The sequence below is a fragment of the Peromyscus eremicus genome, chromosome X, assembly GCF_949786415.1.
Source record: "Peromyscus eremicus chromosome X, PerEre_H2_v1, whole genome shotgun sequence".
NCBI lineage: Eukaryota > Metazoa > Chordata > Mammalia > Rodentia > Cricetidae > Peromyscus > Peromyscus eremicus.
In genome coordinates, this window is record NC_081439.1 from 59,947,372 (window position 1) to 59,965,533 (window position 18,162).

The 18,162-nt window shown below is 44.6% G+C and overlaps 2 pseudogenes; both read left to right on the plus strand.

Moving 5' to 3' along the window:
- The first annotated feature begins 3,399 nt into the window (after positions 1-3,399).
- Positions 3,400-3,785, plus strand: LOC131899796 (E3 ubiquitin-protein ligase RBX1-like; annotated as a pseudogene).
- Positions 3,786-6,909: 3,124 nt separating this feature from the next.
- LOC131900056 (mitogen-activated protein kinase 3-like) overlaps positions 6,910-18,162 on the plus strand; it is a 51,158-nt pseudogene continuing 39,905 nt past the window's right edge.

Below are 18,162 nucleotides of genomic sequence, written 5' to 3' on the forward strand. Positions count from 1 at the left end.
GAAGCTCTGTGATCAAATTTAGAGAGAAGGTCCTGTGGGCTGCTGAGAAGAATGTGTACATTTCTTTTGGGTGGAATATTCTGTAGATATTGGTTAGGTCCACTTCAACGGTCCTGTTTCTTTGTTGATCTGCAGTGTGGTGACATCTAAAAATGAAAGTGAAATAGAGAAGTCATCCACTTTTCTTGTATCAGGTGCTCTTAGACTTTTTGTGTCCGTTAGAGTCTGTTCATGAAACCTGGAACCACAATATCCAGTGCACAGATATTTAGAATTGTTGTATATTCTTGGTGGAATGTTTGTTTTATTATAAAGTGGCCTTTTTAATCTTCTGTCAAATCTTGTCTAAAGGCCACTTTCTCAAATATCAGAAAAAGCTGTTGCAGCTTGTTTCTGGCTTACATTCACTTGATAGAGTGACTTTAGCTATCAGTCTGTGAGTATCTATACCAACGAAACATGTTGCTTAGAGACAACTGATAGTTAGATTTGGTTTTTTAATGGAATCAGCACCTCTTTGTTGGTGATTTGAGTTTATTTATATTCAATGTTCTTGTTGAGAGATGTTTATTAATTCTTGTGATTTTGTTGTTAGGTGGACTATTGTTTGCTCCTTTACTTTCTCTCCTGTTACTATTTGCTGAATCACTGTGTTGGACATGATGCGTTACTTCCTATCTCTCTTTTGTTCATCTGTACTTCTCAGGAAATGTATTCTGTCTTGTGCTCTCACAACCTTCCTTCCTTCTCCATATGTAGTTGTGGGAGTCCAGCTCCCATCTTTTGAAGGGTTCTTAGGAGGAGGAGAGAGGAATAAGAAAATATCAGATAGAGAGACCTAGCTGACAAGAAGAAAGACAGAAACACAGGATAGCTTCAGAAGGGCTTGGATCAATACCCAACAGCCTCATCCTTTATTGAAAAGGGCTTTTTATAAGATGCCAAAGGGAGAGGCAAAAGACCTCCCCGTTGCAAGATCAAAGCACACTGTACAGCCAAGTGTAGATCCTTCCAAACACCTGGTAACCATGCCCGTGGTCAAATCATCTCCTTGCGCAGCCCTGCTGGGTAAAGCAAGCTCAGATTCTCTGACCCTGAGTAAGTTCTCACTAGAGAGCCTCCGTGGGCTCACACATGTATTGTTCCTTTTAAGTGCCTTCTGCAGTTCTAGATTGGCAGTCATGAACTGCCTTAGTTTGTGCTTGTCTTGAAATGTCCTTATTTCACAATCAATTTTAAAGATAGCCTTTCTGGATATAGCAATCATCCTTGGTAGTCATTTACTTTCAGGACCTAAGATGCACCATTCCATGCTCTCCTGTATTTTAATGTTGCTGGTGAGAGATTTGATGTTAATAGATATTTTTGTAAGTAAGTTGGCTTTTCCCTTTTTTCAGCTTTTAATATTGTTTGCTTATTTTTTTATTCATTTTACACACCAATCACAGTTCCCCCTCCCTTCCCTCTTCCTGCTCCCCTTGCCCCTCCCCCAACCCCCTCCCATCCACTTCACATCTTAACAATATGTTGTAAGGGGTTCTTTTCTGCTTGTGTCTATAAGGGGACTCAAATGTCTCTTGAATCTGGATATCCATTTCTTTGTCTAGATTTGAGAAATTTTATGCTATAATTTTGTTATTCTCTAGCTTTTATCTCAGCTCTTTCTTCTGTCCTGTGAACTCATAGGCTTGCTATTGTAGATGTTTGGGTCACATTCAGTATTTTGTTTCTGTGTTTTCTTTGTTTTGTTTTATTTTCCCTTATTGGTGTTTGAGTGTAGTGTTTCCTTGACCTTACTCTCCATCCTTAATAGTCTTTCCTCTGCTTGGTCAACTCTATAATTGATGCTTTTTACTGTTGTTGTTTTTTGTTGTTGTTGTTATTCATTAAGGTTTATTTCCAGTATTTCTAGTGTTTTTTCCAAAATCTCCACTTCCTTGTTGAATTTTTCTTCCATGTTATTATTTTCATTCTTATTGTGGAATTTTTCTTCCAGGGTGGTGACGTCTTCATCCCTACTGCTGAATTTTACATCTATTTCTTTACTCTTTCTTCTATGTTGTTGACTTTCCTAATGAAATGATCTTTTTTGTATCTACCTGAAGGTCATTGATCATTTCTACTAGTAAACTTTTGAAATCTTTAGCATTTTAAGTGTTTCAGTATCATTGAGTTGGTAGTTGAAGAGGACTTATGCTGGTTTACTTTTTCATGTTTCATGTGTTTCTTGTGATACAGTTTGATAATCTGTTGGTGTTCTTCCTGTTTGATTTAGGGATCTTATTGAGCAGTTCAGTTCTACTTAACCAGGAGAAAACAAACTGCTGTAACAGCAACATCAGCCTTTACAATATAGGGAAATGTACTTAAAGCTGATTAAAGGCTACTATCACCGATGCACATCCTCAAGCAAGTGGAAACATACTGTAGAATGTGAAGGACATTTAAAAATTATTTAGGGGGCTGGAGAAATGGCCTCCAGTTCAATCCTCAGCACCCACATGGCAGCTCACAACTATCTGTAACTCTATGATCTGACACCCTCACACAGACATACATGCAGGCAAAACACCAACATACATAAAAATTAATTTTAAAAATGATTTACAGTAAAATTAGAAATAGTAAATGAGCAAGATAGATGAAGAAAGTAGAAAAGGGTGAAAAAGGAGGAGAAACAAGGTTAAATAAAAGACAAAGGAAATGAGCTGCCAGAGGGGTGAATATGGTCAAAATACATTGCCAAATAATTAATAAAAATATTATTTTAAAAAGCAAACAAAAAAGAAGATGAAAAATGTTAGAGAGTGAAGAGAAAGCAGCAAGAGATTAGAAAAGATAAAGAAAAAATGGGGCTGCAGAGATGCCTCCCAGGGTTCAGTTCCCAGCACCCATATGGTGACTCCCAACCCTCTGTAACTCCAGTTCCAAGGAATATGATGCCTTCTTCTGGCCTCTGCAGGCACCAGGCACACATATTGTGGACACACATACATGCAGGCAAAAATATTCATCCATATAAAATAAAAACAAATAAATCATTTTTTGAAAAAAAATAAATATTGTAAAACAAAAGATTTTTCAATAATGAGAGAGTTTGAAAACAAAATTAGGTAAATGTAAAAAGAATAAAAAAAACAAACATGAGTTCTTAGCTGGGTATGGTGGCACATACCTGTAATAAAGCACTTGGAGTGCTGAGGCAGGGGCGTCAAGACTTCAATACCACATTCAGCCACACAGCAATTCAAGGCCAGTCTGAGCTACATGATGAGACCTTTTTTTTTTTAATGTGTGGTTTTAAGCAAACAAAAACAAAAGCCCAATAAGATAAAGTCACACTACAACTAAAAATATAATAAAGAGAGCATGGGCCCGGCTGGCGATAGACAATGTCTTTCCAAAATGGCGGCAGTGATGGATGTGGGTACCCTAGTGGCGCCAACAGCGGTGTGGGCAAGAAGCGCTTTGAAGTGAAAAAGTGGAATGCAGTAGCCCTCTGGGCCTGGGATTTTGTGGTTGATATCTGAAGGAACCACATTATGGATCTTTGCATTGAATGTCAGGCCAACCAGGCATCTGCTACTTCCGAAGAGTGTACTGTCACGTGGGGCGTCTATAATCATGCCTTTCATTTCCACTGCATCTCTCAATGGCTCAAAACGAGGCAGGTGTGTCCGTTGGACAACAGAGAGTGGGAATTCCAAAAGTATGGTCACTAGAAAAGACTCTCCCTAAAGCTTACCCGTTTGTTACTCATGTGGTGACTCGCCTTCCTGTTAATTATAAATTAGAGAGAGCCATGGTTTTTTTTCTTTCCTTTGTCTTGGGAGTTTGCTGTTCCCACAGCCATATTGTATTTTGTGTCAAATAAAGTTGTTAAGTTCGAGAATGGTTGCTGTCTCGTGTATGTGGAAAGAGTGACCTGAGAAGGGGCATCTTCAATGCCAGAAACAACCTCAAAAAGTGCACTGTTCAACACCAGAACAGAGCTGTCCTGCGGGGACATCACAAGGGCACACACAAGGAGTCTGTTTAAAGTCTGGAAATGTGGGTCACTTGTCTTCCTTTGAGATAGCACTGGGCAGCTGAATGAGGAAGTGATAGCCTTGGACCAGCCAGGTCTGCTCTGGGCCTTCATCTTTCATGAGGAAGCCTAAGAATGAGTAACTGGGCTTTGTAAGCTCTAAAACGCTACAATTCTGATTTGTGCGCTCATGGGTATAGTTCAATAGTAGGGTGTTTGTCCAAAGCCCTGGGTTCAATTGTTGGCCTAAATAAGTACAAAAAAAAAGTTCAGATCGAATTAACAAGAGCTCAAGTTTCCTGTAAACATGCTGGCCATGGAAGGAGTTGCCAGCCTGATGCTGTCAATGGCTGCAGTCTCTACTGAGAAACCGTTTTGTTGCTGCGGTTCTTGTGTGGCTAATTGCTCTGCAGGGGTTCTGAAATCCTGAGCGGTTTTCCTTCCTACAGTGCAGTTCCAGGTGAAAGCATTCTTCATTTACTTCCGTCAAAGCAGTGGTCAGCTGAAGCAGATTTGAGACTCCAACTGTATTCTGTTGTCAGAAAAAGATTGCAAAAATGTGTGAAACAATGCTGTCTTTTTGATTTTCCAAGTTAATTTTAATAAAAATATTTATGTTAATAAAAAAGAGAGCATAAGATAAAGAAACATTTTATGAAAAAAAGTGAGCAAAAAAAAAGAAAGATTAACCAGCAGTAAGAAAATGTATAAATAAAATCATATGAATGTATGAAGGAGAATAAAAACATATTTTAAGACGTTTTGTGTACAGATGCTTTGCCTGTGTGTGTGTGTGTGTGTGTGTGTGTGTGTGTGTGTGTAAAACGTTTATGCCTCGTGCCTGCAGAGGCCAGAATAGGGCACTGGATCCTCTGGAACTGGAGTTACATGATGTACCACATGGGTGCTGGGAACTGAACCTGGGCCCTCTACAAGAACAGCAAGTGCTACTCATTGCTGAGCCGATCTCTCCAGCCCCCAAAGACATATTTCTAGTCCCACAACATAACAGTTCTATTGACAATATGATAAAAAGAAAAACAATAAGCACAAGGGACAGAAAAAGGGTGGTGAAATGTTGAAACAGCTTTTTTTTTTTTTGGATGCTCAAAAATTAGAAACTGACAGTTACATGCACGAGGTGGGGAGAAGGGGTGTGGTCTCTTGTCTTTCCTATGGCACATACTGGTTTTGAACCTGTACTGGACACTGTCCAATGTCCAGCAGAGTTGTCTTCATTTTCTTTTCATACCAAGGGCCTCTGCCGTGCACAGTTAGCTTTACAGCCTACGAGATGGGCAGTTTCTCTTCCCCTCCTGAAACTCCTCAGATTGCACCCCCTGGCTCAGCTAATGTTGACTGAGGATGTCTCCCAAGTGACAAGCAATCGTGGCACTGAGATTGATATGGACAGAGGACATGTCTTCATATTTTCAAGACCTTCAAAGTATTCATCAACCTGTTGAAAGGATGCAGCTATGGTAGACTTCTGGAGCCACAGAAACTTGGGGCTCTCTACCCATGAATGGCAGCTAGGTGGCCCAAGCGGACCTCAGACTCCAGCTGTCAAACTCCAGGGTTATTCTTAGTTGATGAAAACTACTCCTGGCAGCCAGATGGGATTACTGTCCCCTATACGCTTCACTGCTCAGGCAGAGCCTCCCATTGCCTTCACCTTTGAGCTTGTCAGTGTCTTCCTTTCCCACTCACATACATCATATACATGTATGAAAACATAACAAACCCAGTATTAACTATAATTAATATATGCTAATAAACCATTCAAACTTTTTAAATATCCATACCAAAAAAGATCTCCACATACCAGGGTGATAACTACTTATTTCCATTTGCATAATGCCTTGAAATTTATAAGGAATTACAGTTATCTTTAAATATCAAATTTACCCAGCCTAGAGTCATCTCAGAGGAGAAGCTTCAGTTAAGGAATTGTCTAGATAAAACTGATCTGAAGAGGTGTCAGTGAGGAGTGATCTTGATTATTAATTAATGCCGGAGGGCCAAGCCCATGTGGGTGGCACCATCCCTAGGCAAGTAGTCCTGAGCCATGTAAGAAAGCTAGTTAAGCATCAGCCTTCTGAGTGAGCCAAAGAGCCAGTCAGCAAGTAGTAACCACTTCAAGTCCCTGCTTAAGTTTCTGCCCTGACCCTTGATGACAGATTGTGACCTGGAAGTATTAAGCCAAGCCAACGCTTTCTTCCCCGTGTTACTTTTGGTCAGACTGTTTTATCACAGCAATAGAACGAAACTAGAACACAAGGCTGTGTAATACATTCCACAGCTTTAACTTTAGGAATTGTGTAGAATAGAGTTACTGTCCTGGGCAGAACCAGCAAGAAAGCACAAGATTTTACTTCGTTTTCACTACACCCACAATTATAGATAAAGACTCTAGATTTGCTCAGAAGTTCCTTATTGGGGGAGGTTAATATTCAACTTCTAACATCTTCCATTGCATATTCAGACTCGAACAAACTTTTCCACAACTGACCTTGGTGAACCCAGAGGTCCAGGCCCAGATTTTCTGTAAACAGTTTCTTTCATCTCTAAATGAATGGAGCCACTTGCTAAGATGCAAATAAATACTTTATGCTGTGTGAGGAAGGCATCTGGAACCCTGTTTGGCTATGGCTTCTACAACAAAACTCTCACCTAGAATTCTTTTACTTCTACCCTGCTGGCCAACCTTCAGAAGCTCCCAGATTGCCAGGCCCTACACTGAGATAGTAATTCAAGGTAAGAGTAGCTTTGGGGAGGTAGGTGTGGGGAGCCTCCAGGAGCCAATGGGATTGTCCCTGGGAGAAGTGGTGAAGGTGTAACCCTTCTAGAAGATCGGCAGCACTTCACAAAGGTACATACACATGGTCAGCTCAGCTTATGACCACATACACAAGACTCCAATAGCCATCAAGAGATCAGCCCTTCAAACATTGGAAGGACACACAGTGATGGAGATTCAGATCTTGCTGTGATGCCACCATGAGAGAGAGCATCTTAGGCATCAGAGACATTCTTCAGACACCCACCCTGAAAGCTTTCAGGGATCTTTACATCATGCAGGACACAATAGAGACAAACCTGTACAAACGGCTCAAGAGCTAGCAGTTGAGCAATGGCCACATCTGTTATCTCCTCTACCAGATCCTACAGGGGCTCTAGGACATACACACATTCAGCCAGTGTTCCACAGGAAGCTGAAGCCCTCCCACATTACAACTGCAACCTTAAGATCTATAATTTTGGCCTGGCCTAAATTGCTGGCCCTGAGTATGATCACGTTGGCTTTCTGATGGTATGTGTCTACATGCTAGTACCCAGGCCCAAAGATCATACTTAACTCCAAGGGCTACACCAAATCTATCAGCATCTGGTCTGATGGCAGCATTCTGGCTGAGATGCTCTCCAACTGACCCATCTTCCCTGGCAAACACTACCTGGACCAGTTCACCCACATTCCATGTATCCTAGGGTTCCCCATTCCAGGATGACAGAAATTGTATCATCAACATGGAGAATCCAAACTTGTTGGTGAATATTATTTTAAGGTGTGTTACTTTTGTTTATGTTGCATTTGTTTAACTCTGTGAAGCTGTGGTACTGTGCCTGTCTAAAACACCTGATGACTTGATGGTCTAATAAAAAACTGGCCAATAGCAAGGCAGGAGAAAGAATAGGTGGGGCTGGCAGGCAGAGAGAAAAAAAAAATATATATATATATATACACATACACATATACATATATGGAGAAAACTGGGAAGAGAAAAGAGGAAGTAGACAGAGAAGGAAGAGAACTCCAGGGGCAAGCCACTCAGCTACACATCAAGCTATGGCCGAGTAAGAGTAAGATTTACAGAAGAAGGAGAATGGGAAAAGCCCAGAGGCAAATGTAGACAGGATAATTTAAGTTAAAGAAAGCTAGCTAGAAACTAAGCCAAGCTAAGGCCACTTGCTAAGATGCAAATAAATACTTTATGCTGTGTGAGGAAGGCATCTGGAACCCTCTTTGGCTATGGCTTCTACAACAAAACAGCCCCTAGAAATACAGCAGGTAAGTGTCCTACCTAACCTATGACCTTGAAGTACCTGCCCCTGGGGCATGGCCTCAGGGCTACCCTTAAGACCTGAGCTGCGCTATGCCTCCCTCTTCTCTCCCTCTTGGGCTTGGATGCTGGGATGGACTCAAGCGGAAGATCAGTATGGGACTGTACCTCAGCCTTCTAGGACCCTACGATAAATCTCCTATTCTGTAGTGAGTTTTCCTTCCTAATAAATTCCTTTACTTTTTAAGCAGACTGTGGATTTCTCATTATAGAGGAGCAAGAAAAGGAGGAGAGAAGGACTCCAGGGGCCAGCCACCCAGCTATACAACAGGCCACAGAGTAAGAAGTAAAGAAAGGTATATAGAAAAATAAAAGCCCAAAGGTGAAAGATGGGATAACTTAAGAAAAGCTGGCTAGAAACAAGCCAAGCTAAGGCTGGGCATTCATAAGTAAGAGTAAGTCTCCATGTATTTATTTGGGAGCTGGATGGCACCCCCCCAAAAAAATAACCTACAGATACCTCTACAGCCAAGGAGCTGTTTCATAGGGCAATACTCACTGGATGCTGAACTCCCTCCCACCCCTAATTTGCCTCACAACAGTCTCCCTGTGGCCATGTTCTAGGATGATACCAGTGATTGCTCTAAGCAGTATGCTGAAAGCAGCCATTTATAGGCATTGCCTTTGTGTACCACAAAGGAACGATCCAAAGCAAAGGTTAGTTATCCCTGTGAGTTGCTCACCCTCTGCCATTCAGCAGCCCAGAAGGTCTAAGCCTGCAGTTCTCAACCTACAGGTCACAACACCTCTGGGGGGTCAAAAGGATCCTTTCATAGAGGTCGCCTAACCACCAGGAAACACATACTTACATTATGATTCATAACAGTATCAAAAATTAGTTATGAAGTAGCAACAAAAATAATTTCACGGTTGAGGATCACCACACCATGAGGAACTGTATTAAAGGGCCACAGCATTAGGAAGATTGAGAACCACTGTTCTAAGAGAAGCCTTTAAAGGGAGGCATGGGGAGGAAACAAGAGTGGGAACCTGGCCAAGTCACATTTGGCTACAGACCCTTCTGATCTACCATTATGTGTTACTCTCAGAACTGGTGGCTGAGCATGTAGAGGCCCTAGCCAGCACAGGGAACACAACTGGCATCTGGATTCAGATGCATCCAGTTCGTAGAAGAGTTCCTAGAAGTGTGTAGATGATGTGTAACTGAGACAGGCTTTCCCTGCTGAGACAAATGTCATGGGCAAAACAGAGCAAAGAGCAAAGAGCAGGGCTGTCTTCTCCATCCCTGAGGCTGCCCAGCCCAGCCCAGCCAATCTAGCCGTCTTAGGAAACAACAAATCCTCATCATCTACAAGGGTACCACAGGGACCCAAAAGAAAATTTCTCCAGGAAATCCCTAGAAATTCCTTTGTGCCAGGAAGGTGTGCCAAAGAAAGCATTCCCAGGAAAAGAACAATTTCACAATTCTAATAACTTACCTTACAACCAAGTCTCCAGATACATGGTTTCTGGCTCTGTCCATCTTATCTGTAGATTGTAACCCTGCTATAGAGAAGGCAAAGAGACGCCGAGAGTTTTTCTCTCCTCACTTCTTGTCCAAACTATAAATAAACTCATTTCCTTCTACCAATTCCTGTCTCATGGTTTTTTGGTAAGACAAACACGAACTTCCGATTCTGCTCACAACCCCGTGCAATGATGTGAAGGTGGGAAGGCCAGACTGAAGGGGATTTATTTAGTAGCTGGCTTCGTACAGCATCCCTCTAATTGGCTCTCATGACCTTTTTCCCTGGAAGTGCACAAATGATTCAATTACTGGGTGACTTTCAGCAAAGCTGTTCACCTCTCGGCAACAGGGAAACAAGAGGAGCTTGTGGCTCTGGTTCTGAAATACTATCCATGGCGCAAGTGTAAACACAGAATTCTAAAACTCACTCTTCTCTCTCCAGTGGGCATGGCTTTTTTGTTATTGTTGTGGGGTATTTTTTCCGTGTTGTTTTCTATTTGGGGGTTTATTTGCTTGGTTGGGTTATTTTGTCTTTTGAGACAAGGTCTGTCTTTGCAGCCCAGGCTGGCTTTCCTTAGCTTCAGCTGTCAACATGACACAGCTAAGAGTTATCTGAGAGAGTCTCCACTGGTCACATTGGCACGTCTGTGATGCATTTTCTTAATTGCTAATTGATTTAGAAGGGCCCAGCAGTGCCAGTACTGGAGGTAGTGCCAGCCCTAGGCAGGTGGGCCTGGGCTGTAGAAAAAAGCTAGTTAAGCAAGCCAGTGGGAGAACGCCAATAAGCAATGTTCCCTATGGTTTATGTTCCCGTTCCTGCTGGAGCTCCTGCTTCGACTTCCCCCAGTGATAGACTGTGTGACCTGGAAGTGTACCACATGAACCCTTCCCTCCCCAAGTTGCTTTTGGCCATTGTGTTTATCACAGCAACAGAAAGCAAACTAAAGCACTCAGCCTCCTGCCTCATCCTTGCAGGTGCTGAGATTGAAGGTGGGTGCTCCACCACACGTGGTGCTTTGGAGATGGCGCTTGCCTTCTTCAGATGTAAACACAAAGTAGCCCTTTGCAGTTAGCCTCGCACGAGGCTAGGGAGCATCTTGATTATTGCTGCTTTTCCAAATGTACAGGGCCCATGATGCAGAGTTTGCCCCGGCAAGGCTAAACTTCAATACCTTGTTGACCACAATACGGCTTTGTTCGTTTTCATAAAAACAACAGGAAGGCACTGAGGGTTTGAGTACGACTGTGGCATGCATGGGCACTGGACCTCAGACACGCTGCTGTATCCTTCAACTTGTCTAAATCCCCGCTCACCAAGATTCCTGCCTCAGTCTTCAGTGGACATTGAAATCCAGGTTCACTATTGCTACCATGTCTGTGCCTGACAGGATGGCCACTGAGGACCTCGGGCTGCCTCTCTCAGGCTTCTTGCCCATTTTCAGACCCTATGTCTCAGCTGGTCTCCTATCCTCTGCCTTTGCCTATGGCCTTTTCCACCAGGAGAAGTGTTAAAAGTCCAGGGATACAAACTAGCCCAAAGGAGCCAGAGAGTCAACACAAGGGAAATATGCAGGGTATAAAAGACCAGGAGATGTGGGAACCATGGCAGATGTGAGTGCAGATCCTACCTCAGTGTGCCAGTCACTATTCAGTAGACCTGATCCTGATCATTGCCAAGCAGGCAACTTGCCCAGTGTTACCTGGTCCTATTATTTTCACTGAGTTTTTACATGTGGGCAACCAATGCAAAATGTTTCAAAAGACTGTAGGTCACACGGAGTGTGAATGCTGGATTGAGCCTTCGATCCCAGTTGGTAGCTTCTACTCTCATTCCAAGGAGACCTGCCTGTCTCTGCTTGCTCTCCACCCCACTGCCAAAGGTGTTCCGAGTAGCTATTCTAATGCCGAGGCCGAACCAGGAATTAGTCTGCAGTTCTAATGTACTCTACGAAAATCGTCTGTTCATCACCTGCTGAATACTGCTCAGCTTGAGTAACCACATTTATCTGTAGCCAGCCTCATTCAGAGACCAGATCCATCTGGATCTCTCACAAAATACACATTCCCATGTACTTACAAGCAGGGGCTCCATCTGCACCCGTGACACTGATTTCTTTCTCAGCCTTTGTAGGTAGAGTCATTATCAAACTGAAGGGCCATGAGGCTCCTCTTCTTCGCATTTCTTCAGGACAACATAAATGGGGAGTATGTTCAGAATGGATTCAGGAACAGCGCCTTCTGAGCGGAGAACAGTAAGACCCAGAGTAGCTGTATCATGTCCTGGGTAGTTCAACAGCCTCAGGAGCCACGTTTGGAGGAGCCTAGGTGGTAGCTTTCTTTAGATGTCAGGCAGCAAGGAAAAGCAATTTATTTTCATAACCAGGGCTAGAGAGGAGCCCAGGGGCAGAGCACTTGCTTAGCGTGTATGAGGTATTAGATTCCAACCTTGACACCATGGGGAGAAAACAGGATATTTCCACAACCAACTCCAGAAAAGATCCAAAAGATAAATTACAGAGCATACATACAGAACACACATTCAGAAACAAACTCATGCCTGAATGAAAAGAAACATAAAAAGGAAAGGACATGACAGCTCCTAGGTATGAGGGACAAGGTTTATTACAGATATGTGGGAGAGCATAGCCAGAGGCAGAGACATGTGGGAGAATCCTGAGTGGACATGACCAGACTGAGCTGGGCCATGTGAGGAGAGAGAGCAGATGAGAGGAGAGGAGAGGAGCTGTCAATCAGGAGGGGCAGCCTGGGCCAAGAGACTGACCAAGAGAGTAAAGGGTAGACCAAAAAATGAAAAAAGGACCAGTGCTGCAAAATGACTGGATTATATAAGGAAGGACAGCTGGGGGAAGGGCAGCCCAGCCCAATAATTGGGCTGGAGAGTTTAGGTTAGGGAGTAGGGTAGAGACTGAGGGATCCAGGAAGAACCTGGCAGCCAGTGTCTGCTTAGCTGTTAATGGTACCTTGGTTAGCCATTTGTTCCTGGTTTGAGAAATAACAATGGCGGTGCACTCCTGTACATGTCCACATGTGCCCCTGCCCACACTTGTAAACTCCAGCTAGCCTTAGCCAGTTAAACCCTTCCCTTGCCCTCCCGTGTTTTCAACACATGCATTGATATTTCAGGCACAGAACCTATTTCTGCTCAACATTAATAGCACCAGAGGAACTTTTAACCCAAAATTACACCTCTTTCCAAAGGAGTTTAACCCTCCACGCAGCAAAAGCCCCAGGCTCGGTGAGCATGTGCAAAGCCTCAGGAGCTGCCTAGGGGGATTGAAGGAAGTAATCTTTCCAGGATAGTGGTTTTTGTGGGCCCCAGGACTGGTCTCCAAGCCTGGAACAAGTTCATCAGGCCTGTTGAGTCAGTGTGACTCAGGGCTCAGAGAGGAAGCAGGTGAATTGTTAGCCAGCCTTCCATTGCTCTTAGAGACCAAGTAGGATGTGTCTTCAGTGTGTCTCCCCAGGCCTCAGGCATTTTCTGAATGCAAATTCGCTGCTTGCTGCCTGACTGAAAAGCACAGGGCCCCTGCATGAGCAGTTTGAGAAATGGCTTCAGAAGCCCCCCTCCCTCCCCAACAACAAACCCTGCCTCCCCAGCGCTAACACCTGGCCGCCACCATTACTCATTCCTGCCCACCCTGGAAAAGCTCCCTGTTGAAATGTAAATACATCGTCCAATTAACACCTATTAACACATCAGCACGGATGCCTTTTTCTAGCTTTGGTGACAAAATAGCCTAGAGAACAGAAAGTCCAGTCCTGAAAGGGATGGTAAATAGGTTTAGGTAAAGGAAGAAGCTTGAAAGCAGCTACAGTGATTCTCTTCCAGATAACAGAGGGCTTGATCCTCACAGTAACCCGGGTGAGTTCTCAGAAAAGGCACCTGGGCTTGCAGAGGCTAATTGACTTTCCCAAAGCTAATCAGTGCATCAGTTCACTTTAAAAACACTCCCGGACCTCTGCTCCACTCAGGCAGTAAGTTCTTTGTCCAGGATACAGAGGCTACAGAGGTGGTCAAGACATCATCCCCACTTTCAAGGCACCGAATCTACCCGGGTGACCCTCAGGAAGCAGTAACAATGGCAAGCAAAGACCTCCATGTGAGAACTTGTAGGTGGGGATGTCTTGCTGCAGCAGCTGAGGCTTGAAGAGAGACATTCTCCTTGTGGGCTTCTCGCCTTGCTGATAAGCGTCATCTGCCTCCACAGTGGTTCTCCCAGCCAGTGGTTACGTGAGAACATGCTCCTAAGATACCAGCACCCTGCTCCCAAGCCCTAACTCAGGTCAGCCAGGCTTCCAAGCACGCAAGGAGGCAGGGATGTGATTGAAGTTCAGATTCTGCTGCATTGAAAACGAACTGTTTGTTCCTTCCTGGCGTGAGCTAATTAAAAAGAAAGGTGAGGGAAAACTGTGTGCCAGACTTTTTTTGTAGACATTATCTCATTTTGTCCTCCAGCAGCCCAAAGCAGTAGGTACCAGTAACACTGCAGGATGACAGATTGAGGAAAAGAAGCCTTGGAGAGCACCAACTTGGCAGAGACTGGGATTCTAACCCAGGCCTGGGTAGTGTGGTTGACCATGCTGTTGTTTCTGGCTTGTTGTGAGTCGGCCTTCTGTAACCTTTGCCTCTCGGGCTACTCATTCCATCCACTCACTCACCCATTAAGCACCATTACATTGAAGATACTATTCTTGAATAGGCTTCTGTAGAGATTCTAAGTTAGACAAGCCAAGGACATTATCTTCCAGAACTTTCCAGAACATAAATTTGCCAATGTTAAAAACTAAGAGGTCACATTGCCCAACCTCTTCATCTTATCTATAAGGAAGCAGAATCCTGGCAAGGACAAGGGAGAGGTGAGGGGCTGAACCAGGCTGTCAAGCATTGTTGGCTCAGAAGCATCTTACATAAAATGCATATGTCATCTCCTGACTTGATGGTTCTCAGAACCCCAGAGCTCAGGCAGGAGGATTGCCACAAGTTCCAGTTCAGTCTGGACCTATAATAGTGAGTTCCAGGCCAGCTTGGGCTATATAGTGAAATCCTCTCTCAAGGGTAGCAGAGGGGAAGAAGGAACGGAAGGACATGGGAAAGGAAAGAGAAAAGAGAAGAGGAACAAAACTAAGGAGAAAATAAAGGAGAGAGGAGGCAGGCACGGAGGGCAAAATCCAAAGCATAGACAATGAAGCTGTCATTAAAGAAGAAAATTCTGTGCTGATATCATGCAGGAGGCCTTGCTCAGGGAGAACAACACTGACTCCAGCATTGCGGGACAAGAAGGATGAGATGACAGGGCAGAATACAGCAGAGGAAGGGGAAATACTCTAAGCAGAGAAAGGGCTTGCCAGTGCTGCCACATTCGGGCCACGGAGTTAAAGTGAGGGGCTTCTCTCGTGGGGTTCCCATAGGATGGGGGCATGGAAAAGTAACAACCAGTAAATGCAAGCCGAGGCGGTGATAGGTGTCATGACAACAATAAACAGTGAAATGACTGTGCTGGGAGATGCTGCCTAACAAGGGGCTTAGAAGGACACCCTCTGAGGGGTGATTTTTACCATGACCCAAACGATGATAGATACGGATAAATGGCAGGGAAAATGGTTACTGAGACCATAATTCAGGACATTTCTTCTGGTTTATCTGCTTTCCTCTAAGCCCAGGTAAAGGACAAGTAGGGCAACATTTGCCCTATTTTCTGATTTGTTCAAGATATAGTGGGGTCCAGAAAAGAGGAAAGTGATTTCTGGGTCACTGGATAAGATTACAAGGGGTGGGGCCTAGCCTGGCAGACTAGGTACTATCTAACAGCACACCTAAAGTCTCCAGGAGTCACCTACTGTTCCCCAGCTTCTCTGGCTCTGTAGGACACAAAGACCTTGCAGCCAGTCCCTGGCCACAGAAACTGCGCAAGGCCTGAGCTCGGCCTAAAACTCACACTCTTGCTCTACAGCCAGGGCTTGAGCCCCAGGCTGAAAAATGGCTCATTAAATTTCAGTAACTTGCCTGGTGGTGGTGGCCACCCACCTTTAATCCAAGCAGAGGCAGGCAGATCTCTGTGAGTTTGAGGGAGGCAGATCCCTGTGAGTTTGAGGCCAGCCTGGTCTACAGAGCTGGTTGCAGAACCACCAAAGCTACACAGAGAAACCCTGTCTCGAAAAACAAAAAAAAAATTTCAATAATTTCCCCTTGCCACCTGCTGCAGGCAGGAAAGCTGGCCCCGGGGTTATGAGAACATGAGAGCTGGCCCTGCCCCTCACCAGCTGCAGCAGTCAGGAGAGCAGGCCCTGGACCTCACCTAGGTAGCACAGTAGAGCTGACCCTATTGACCAGGGCCCAGGTGAGCCAGCTCTGAGAACATGAGCATGAGAGATCTGGCCCCGCCCCTCATCTGCCATATGGTGGCTTGGGCCAAGGAAAGAAAACTCCCCCCCCCACCGCCCCTTGAAGCCTATGGCGGGTGGGAGAGCTGTCCCTGTGGTCACTAGAGAGAGCGCTGGCCTTGCCTCTCACCAGCTGCAGCACTCAGAGAGTGCTCCCTGCCCCTGGCCTGAACAACACAGGAGAGCTGGCCCTGGTGGTGTAGACGTGGGTGAGCCAGCCCCAGGAGAAAGCAGGAGAACTGGCCCCACCGCTTGATGCCTGCTGCATGGGGTGAGCTAACAACAGGATATCCAAGAGGAGGCCCGGTTAGGGCCCAGTATTGATGGTGTAGCAGAAACCAGAGGCCTCGAACCAGACCAATGACTCTTTGAAATGAACACATGCAAGTAAAGATATGTGGATAAAAGGGTACACTGTGTCACACTACAGCTTCTGTGATGACATTTTTTTTCTTTTATTTGGGGATGGAGGGGTTGCAAGGGCAGATACAAAGGGACAGAGAGAAGAATGGGATCAGGATTTGTGATATGAAATCCATAAAGAATCAATCAATAAAAAGTTCAAAAACTTTTCCAATAACGAGCCTTGTACAGGTCACACCTGAAATCCCAGCACACAGGAGATTGAGTCAGGAGGCTCTCAAGTTCAAGGACAGCCTAGACTACAGACCAAGACCCTGTTTTCAAAACCTTTTTCCAGTGGCTCTTCCTTTTAGTACTCCCTTTATTACCTAACCTCTAACTATAGTAACTATAGTAACTTTAACTGTGGCCATAACTTAGATCCAAAACTGCTTTATGGCAAAACCATCAAGTTGCCTCCTGCGCCAGCAGCCCCTCTCTGTGGCCTTCTCTTCCTTGAGGATGAGATTTTCCCCTGGTTTTGTGTTCTGTACTCTGTGGTCTCTATGTTCACTCCATCTCCTTCTCTGGAGGAAGTAGTAATAAAAGCTCACTAATATGAAGACTGAAGTGGCTTATGGGGATGATAGAGGCCCATAATCGTAGTAGTAAGAGGCTGAGACAAAAAGATGAATTCAGGGCCAGTCTGAGCTACATGTCAAGGCCTTGTCCCAAAAGAAGCAAACAAAAGGTGCCAAGTGATTAATGAGGTTTGTAGAGCATTTGTGTATTGACTAGGGGGAATTTTAGGTCTTAGCGATAGAGAAGAAGGTCTGTTTGGTTTGCTGGTTTAGGGGGAAGGTGAAATGAGGAGGACGAGACAAGGTGTTGCTCTGTTGCTGAAGCTGGCCTTGGACTCTTTGCCTCCTAAGTACTAGTATTGTAGATGTATACCACCAGGCCTGTTGGGGTTTGCATTTTTTTTGTTTGTTGTAGCTAGAGATTTCCTGCCTGGCCCACGGTCAGGACAAATCTCTCTCACCTGCCAGTCCCACAGCTGCTCAGACCCAACCAAGTAAACACAGAGATTTATATTAGTTACAAACTGTATGGCTGTGGCAGGCTTCTTGCTAACTGTTCTTATAGCTTAAATTAATCCATTTCTATAAATCTATACCTTGCCACATGGTTCGTGGCTTACCGGCATCTTCACATGCTGTTTGTCATCATGGCGGCTGGCAGTGTCTCTCTGACAGCCTTCCACTTCCCAGCTTTATTCTCCTCCTTGTCCCACCTACACTTCCTGCCTAGCCAATGGCCAATCAGTGTTTTATTTATTGACTAATCAGCAACACATTTGCCATACAGAACATCCCACAGCAGTTTGTTTTGGAGACAGATCTACTGTGTAGCCCAATTCACAAGCCAATTCACAATCCTCATTCCTTACCCTCCTGAATGCTGGGATTATAAGCAAGCATCACCATGCCCAGATGGCTAGCCCCACCCCGACTCCCCACTTTCTTAAATTAGGTACGTTGGGTGCTGGAGAAATGGCTCAGTGGTTTAAGAATACTGACTGCTCTTCCAGAGGCCCCACATGGTGGATTACAACCATTGGTAATTGCAGTTCTAGGGGATCCAACCCCTTCCACTGGCCTCCACACACGTGGTGGCTAGTAACCATCTGTAACTCCAGCTCCTGAGGATCTGACCCCCTCTTCCGGCATCTGTGTGGTGCACAGACATACATGCGGGCAAAACACCCAGACACACAAAAAAAATAAAAATAATCATAATTT